At 27.4% G+C, this 7,715-nt stretch overlaps 1 long non-coding RNA gene across 7 annotated transcripts; it reads right to left on the bottom strand.

The window, feature by feature from the left end:
• Positions 1-3,755: 3,755 nt before the first annotated feature.
• On the bottom strand, positions 3,756-7,447 carry LOC145028482 (uncharacterized). Of its 7 annotated transcripts, none has more exons than XR_013676022.1 (4): positions 7,054-7,447; positions 5,144-6,942; positions 4,810-5,006; positions 3,756-4,511 (listed from the first exon to the last, which is right to left on the bottom strand). It is a non-coding gene; the product is annotated as an uncharacterized LOC145028482 (long non-coding RNA). The 7 variants fall into 7 exon arrangements; XR_013676019.1 differs by having other exon boundaries at positions 3,756-5,006; positions 5,144-5,251; positions 5,339-6,942; positions 7,054-7,446; XR_013676020.1 differs by having other exon boundaries at positions 3,756-5,006; positions 5,144-6,123; positions 6,368-6,942; positions 7,054-7,445.
• Between the last annotated feature and the right edge of the window lie 268 nt (positions 7,448-7,715).

Below are 7,715 nucleotides of genomic sequence, written 5' to 3'. Positions count from 1 at the left end.
TATCTATTTAACCAAAAAAATATATACAAATACCTATTTTATTATAAATATATTTGTATACGAACACATATCTATAAAAATGTATACAAACAACAATTTCATAGTAAACGTATACATTTCTTTTGTAAAAACATATGTATATGCACCCAAATAAGTGTTTATATATAGTTTTTTTTTGTAAACATATATGCACACATACATACACACAAGCGCGCACACACACACACACACACACACACACACTATATATATATATATATATATATATATATATATATATATATATATATATATATAACACCTATTTTATATTAAATTCATTTGTATTCAAACACATTTATATATAAAATGTATACAAACACAATTATATATATATATATATATATATATATATATATATATATATGCATACAAATAGGTATATATATATATATATATATATATATATATATATATATATATATATATATATATATATATATAGAGAGAGAGAGAGAGAGAGTAAATTACACGAATGGTCCCTATGGTTTAGGGTAATTTACCTGTTTGGTCCCTAATTTATTTTTTTAACTCGGAAGGTCCCTACTGTTTGTTTTTGTTACGCGTCTGGTCCCTGTCTCACCTAAAAAGACTATTTTGACCTTGATTTTTTAACTTATTTAAATAAACACACCCTCAACCCCAACCCCCTCACATTACCCTATCTACCATACCATTTTTCTCTATTTAAATAATAGTCTTTTTAGGTAAGACAAGGACCAAACACGAAACAGAAACAAAAAGTAAGGACCAAGCGTGTAACAAAAACAAACATTAGGGACCTTCCGAGTTAAAAAATAAGTTAGAGACCAAATACGCAAATTACCCCAAACCATAGGGACCAATCGTGTAATTTACTCATATATATATGCTTATAAAAATTTGAGTAAATTACATGAATGGTCCCTATGGTTTGGAGTAATTTGCGCGTTTGGTCCCTAATTTATTTTTCTAACTCGGAAGGTCCTTACTGTTTGTTTTTGTTACGCGTTTGATCCCCATCATTCCTAAAAAGACTATTTTACCCTTGATTTTTTAATTTATTTAACTAAATACACCCCCAAACCCATCCCCTTCACCTTACCTTATCCACCACATTGTTTTTCTCTATTTAAATAATAGTATTTTTAGGTAAAATAGGGATCAAATGCGTAATAAAAACAAACAGTAGGGACCAAGCGCGTAACAAAAACAAACAGTAAGGATCTTTCGAGTTAAAAAAATAAGTTAGGGACTAAGCGTGCAAATTACCCCTAACCATAGGGACCATTCATGTAATTTACTCTAAAAATTTAAACAAACACCCTTTTCATAGTAAATGTATAATATATATATATATATATATATATATATATATATATATATATATATGTGTGTGTGTGTGTGTGCGCGCGCGCTTGTATACAAATGTATTTATAATAAAATAGGTGTTCATACATTTTTTTTTGTAAAATACGTGTTTGTCTATATTTTTTTTTTATAAAAACAGATTTGTATATATTTATATAGTTAATAAATACCTATTTTTATAAAAATATATTTCGTATATACAAAAAAGTTGTTCTATTTTTTGAAAAATATATAGAAAATATAAGATCTTTTTATGTGAAAATATGTTTTTTTTGTATACAAATGATTATATAAAGAAAAAACATACTCGAAATAAAAATTGTGAGAAAAAAAAGCAGTAAAAAAACTAAAGTTATGATGCATTCGTAACGAAATTCTAAAATTTGGTCAGAAAGAGTAAATTTTGGACCAAATTTAAATAATATATAAAATATTGCCGAAAATATAAATTTTATACCAAATTTGTAAAAAAATTTGAAATTTGGAACAAAAATGTAATTTTTGAAAGTTAGAAAACTTGTTGACCTTGCAAAATGGATAGATTGAATACGTATTTATTTCTTTTTTAAAAACATATGTATATGCACCCAAATAAGTGTTTGTATATAGTTTTTTTTTTTATAAAATAGGTGTTATATATATATATATATATATATATATATATATATATATATATATATATATATATATATATATATATATATATATATATATATATAACACCTATTTTATAGTAAATTCATTTGTATTCAAACACATTTATATATAAAATGTATACAAACACAATTATATATATATATATATATATATATATATATATATATATATATATATATATATATGCTTGTATACAAATGTATTTTTAATAAAATCGGTGTTCATACATTTTTTTTGTAAAATACGTGTTTGTCTATAATTTTTTTATAAAAACATATTTTTATATATTTATATAGTTATTAAATAACTATTTTTATAAAAATGTATTTCGTATATACCAAAAAGTTGTTCTATTTTTTGAAAATTATATAGAAAATATAAGATTTTTTATGTGAAAATATGGTTTTTTTGTATACATATGATTATATAAAGAAAAAACATAGTCGAAACAAAATTGTGAGAAAAAAGCTGTAAAAAACTAAAGTTAGAATGTATTCGTAACAAAATTCTAAAATTTGGTCAGAAAGGGTAAATTTTGGATCAAATTTAAATAAAATATAAAATATTGGCCAAAAATGTAAATTTTATACCAAATTTGTAAAAAAAATTGAAATCTGGAACAAAAATGTAATTTTTGAAAGTTAGAAGACTTGTTGACCTTGCAAAATGGATAGATTGAATACGCGTATCGATTTTTGGGACTTAATTGAATAAAAAATATATAATAACTAAATCAATTATGAGACCAATATGTCAAAACTTTATTGCAGTTTTCGTTTATATATATATATATATATATATATATATATATATATATATATATATATATATATATATATATAGAGAGAGAGAGAGAGAGAGAGAGGAGAGAGCTAGGTTCAAGCATTCTAAGTAATTATTGTGTTGATGTTGTATCCTATGAGAATGATAAAGAAAGTATATTATTTGATAATATAAATACGTTAAATCTTACATAACTATTATTATTAACACATTCTCACTAATTAAATCGTCTATAAGGTTATTATACACTTATTATTATTATTATCATTTCTATCAGAATGTTTTATTGGATCGTATTCTGTCAGAATGAAAATTAGTGAAAAACGATATGTGAGAACAATAATAAATAATAATTAACGAGAATGCATGACAATGATGATATTTTTGTAAGGTTGAACGTATTCGTATTGTTAAACAAGTTATTCTCTTAGTAATACTCGTAGCATACGATATCCGCACAATAATTAGTTACAATAAAATAACTTAAGTCTATATATATATATATATATATATATATATATATATATATATATATATATATATATATATATATATATATATATATATATATATATATATATATATATATATATATATTCAAAAGTTATATATTGATGTTTTATAACTTCAATGGTATTTTCTTTATTTTATATATTTGATTATAAGAAAAATATGAATTGGAATAAATACATGAAGTATACGTTAAACAAAGTTTAATTTATTTTGTGTTAGAAATAAAGCAACGTAAAGAGCAATTTTATGTATAACTAGGGAAGGATCCATGTTTGGCATGTGTCAGAAGGGGTTTTGTTTTTTGTTTCAATGGATAAACATAATGTAGTTATATACGAAACTGGATTGCATTTAAGAGTAGATATTACATATGTTCCTACATAAGCAGAAGATGTGAAATACATAATAGATAATATTCGAAAAAGGAGGGTGAAACTGACTATTTCGGATTGCATTTAAGAGTAGATATTACATATGTTCCTACATAAGCAGAAGATGTGAAATACATAATAGATAATATTCGAAAAAGGAGGGTGAAACTGACTATTTCGGATTGCATTTAAGAGTAGATATTACATATGTTCCTACATAAGCAGAAGATGTGAAATACATAATAGATAATATTCGAAAAAGGAGGGTGAAACTGACTATTTCGGATTGCATTTAAGAGTAGATATTACATATGTTCCTACATAAGCAGAAGATGTGAAATACATAATAGATAATATTCGAAAAAGGAGGGTGAAACTGACTATTTCGGATTGCATTTAAGAGTAGATATTACATATGTTCCTACGCCAGTATGGAGATACCTAAGCATGTTAGGGTGTCATGGTCAGTGGTGCTGGATGTTGATAGAAACTATTGCGAAAGTTATTAGAAAGTGAATGGGATTTGGCATGCAATTTTGTTTGTTGTTTCCTCTCTTAGTTGTAGTTGTTGATGTATCTGATCATAGCCAATTTGGAGATTCTTTTTGTTGTATCAGATTGTCAATTGTAGTGATCATGTTTTCTTTCACCAAATATTTTGGTACCTCCGGGTCCTGTTCCTCAGCAACAAAAACTAAAATGATTTTTTTTTTTTTTTTAATTTTAACCATTAAAAGTACAATTAGGTGGTCTATGTGCTACTCTTCTTAGCTGCTCTCTAACTTCAATTATTTTTTACTGCAAAAAGAAAAGGTAAATAAGATATATAAAAATAATACCGTTAATGGATACTCTTTTTTGAAAATAACCGTAAAAAATGTAATAAGTGACTTTTCTAAAGCTATTGAGAGCTTTACCATTGCATGGTATAAATAATCTAAAAATTAAAAATCAATTCTATGGTGATTCACATGGATGTTTTTATCCATATTTTGTAGCAAATAGATATGAAATTTTGAGAATATTGTAAACAGGGTGCGTCAATGTAAAGAGACTTATTGTAAAAAAAAAAAAAAAATCATTTTAACTTACTAACCAAACTTTTTACAACTTGCAGGTGAAACTTATTAAAAGAATCCCAAATACGAACTCCCATTTGAAAAATCAAAGAACCCATGAGTTGTTTGATAACTAACAATTGGGCGTCTTTGTTAGTAATGAAATGCAGCTCAATCCTTATAGACCCGTGTAATTCCTTTCTATTAGTCAATGTTCAACATCACATGAAATTTCCTATTACAAATTAAAACTAAAACTGAGTCACCCTTGGAAATTTAATGTATTGGAGGACTATGAGCGTTAATTTGATAATGGTTAAATGGTTTCAATAGGAAAAACATTATCATGAGAAGAAGAAAGTATATACGTACAATACATGATGTATTCGGTTTAGAAACTTTTCTCTAACAACTTCAACTTAAATGTTCTTGATGAAATCTTAGGCCATGATGAGAGGATATTCATCCATGGTCTTTTAACTACTTGACAAAAAAAAAAAAAAAAAATCATACGCCCACAAATGCACAAAATTATCAACATGAAAATTATGGAAAACTTTCCTGTACCATTAAATATTGTAAAAGGTTTGAACAGGAAAAGCGCTGATCTGAAAAAGTACTGAAGATGCATGCCATCTCAATAGCAAGTCTATTTATGAAAAAACCTTCAAAATTTTCATATAAAAGATTTTCATAGTCCTCTCATTTGACTGATGTTGATAATTAAAGAGGGAAACGAAATGGGGCATTAGGGTGGAATGAGATTTTTTTTTATCATTGTTTGATGGAACGGAATGATAAAACGTTTACTATTTATATGATTTTTTTAAAATAATTATTTTCTTTTAGTAAAATATTCTCTTTTTATCTTTGAAAATAAAAACTTAAAATGTTTTTATAAAAAATATTTTTTTTTTGGAAAAAAAAAAAAAAAAACCCTGGCTAAGTAATGAAGATTAACAAAGTGGAAGGAGTCAAACTCCTTCATTCCATCAGATAAAGATAATCAGCTTCTTTTTTCATTCCATTAGAATCAATCACCCATTCCATTCATTCCTCCAATTTCATGTCTACCAAACTACCAACGTATTTTTGACATTTCTAAAAGATTTGAAAAGAAAACTGACCAAAAATACTGGATGACCATTTTCTGTCTGATTACTCTTCATGAAAATAAATTGTAAACATTGTGTAAAATATACTCGAATAGAAAGAGAAAAGATATATGACATACCAAACTGTAATGAGTAGGTATATATGAAGATCAAGAAACCTGGAAGGGTAAGCTCACAGCCATACCAAACAAATTACAAACTTTCTGGTGCAGGTCATTGAACTTTTCCTGCAAAAATCTTTGGGATTTACAAATGAACAAAAACTAATTAATATCCATCAGTTCCAAATTTAGTGCAACCTTTTACCAATTACATGAACAAATAATGTTCTTGCCAAAAGAAGAAAATGAAATGACCTCATCAAGCAAATTAGTTTGAAATTTGATCAAAATAGATCAATTCACAGTTAAAACTTCAAGAGTAAGTTATAGTACTTGGTATGTGACAAACCGCTAAAACACTAAATATCAACGATGCTTACATTTTATCAGCTTCCCAACTACTTTGCGCCATTTACTTCAAAACCACCGATTAACTAAGGTCAATAACAACTCTTCTTTTTAATCTTTTCCAAACATTAGAAAAAGAAAACCAAGGTAAATAACCAATTAAGAAATATTGATTAACAATATCGAAGCCGATGAAAACCGATGGTTAAAAATCAATTAAGGTACAGAATGTATTAAATTGGGTTTCTTTCTTTCTTATTTCCCCCGCCAAATCAAATTCCATATACAGTTTTCTGACCCCACATGCATGCCTACAATAATCGACAAAAATAAGCACCAGCTAGAGTTTGGAGTTTCAGATGACAAGAAATCAGCGGATTTCAAGCTAAAGATATACCAAATACTTGTTGTTAGCTCCGCCTCGAATCATGTATCTGTAGACATTCTAGGAAACCCACAAATCAGCGGAGGCGGTGGAGGAGCCGACGCCCTCTCTCCAAGCGAAGTGAGCACCAACGTCGGATGCGGTGTTGCAGAGTCGTAGCCGGAGGAACTGGAATAATACCCTCAAATTAGCCAGATTCTGCCTAGGCAACGGTGCGTGGGACTCCAAACAGAAAGAAAAACCGATTAGTTTTGATTTACTTCAAAATTAGGGTTTAAATTGGAGTATTAAACCAAAGAAAGACCCAATCGATTAGAGGTGGTGGGGCGATACCTGGATTAAATTGATTGGCGGTGAATGGAATATATAAGCGATGAATGGAAATGGAAGGAGAAAAGGGTAGAATCGGAGTTTTTGTGGTGTAATCGATGTTCCAAACGAATAGCAGGACCGGTGAGGTGAGCGGTGGGAACCGAGAGCAGCAGAGATAAAAGAAGACGGTAGATCGGCTAGGGAAGATAAAATTGAGTAGTGGTGGAAAGATCAGGAGGTAGTAGAGTTGGTGGATCGGAAAAGTAGGAAAACGAACACATAGATAGCATGTAATCCACTATCAGGGCAAGGTTAAGACACATCTAATCCACTATGGTATCTGTCAGTTGAAATTGGCGGTGGTGGAACAAAACAATGTTCTACAATTAAAAGTAAAGCAGAAAAGAAAAAGCAAAAAAAAAAAAAAAAAAAAAAAAAAATCATCCAAACACATGAAAGTCTTGTTCATGTTCATCATGCACTTGTAAATTAATATATATATATATATATATATATATATATATATATATATATATATATATATATATATTTTGTTATAAATTTGATGTAATTAAAACAAGATTAGTAAAACTAAACTAAGAACCTTTAAGAAAGAAGAAAGGAAGGAAGGAGAGAATTTGATAACTTATATAAAGTATTCAAATTGATGTATCTTTTACATA

The sequence above is a fragment of the Lactuca saligna genome, chromosome 2 (assembly GCF_052625555.1).
Source record: "Lactuca saligna cultivar CGN05327 chromosome 2, ASM5262555v1, whole genome shotgun sequence".
NCBI lineage: Eukaryota > Viridiplantae > Streptophyta > Magnoliopsida > Asterales > Asteraceae > Lactuca > Lactuca saligna.
Note: the sequence above shows the minus strand (reverse complement) of the source record. Positions and strands in the feature narration are given on the sequence as shown.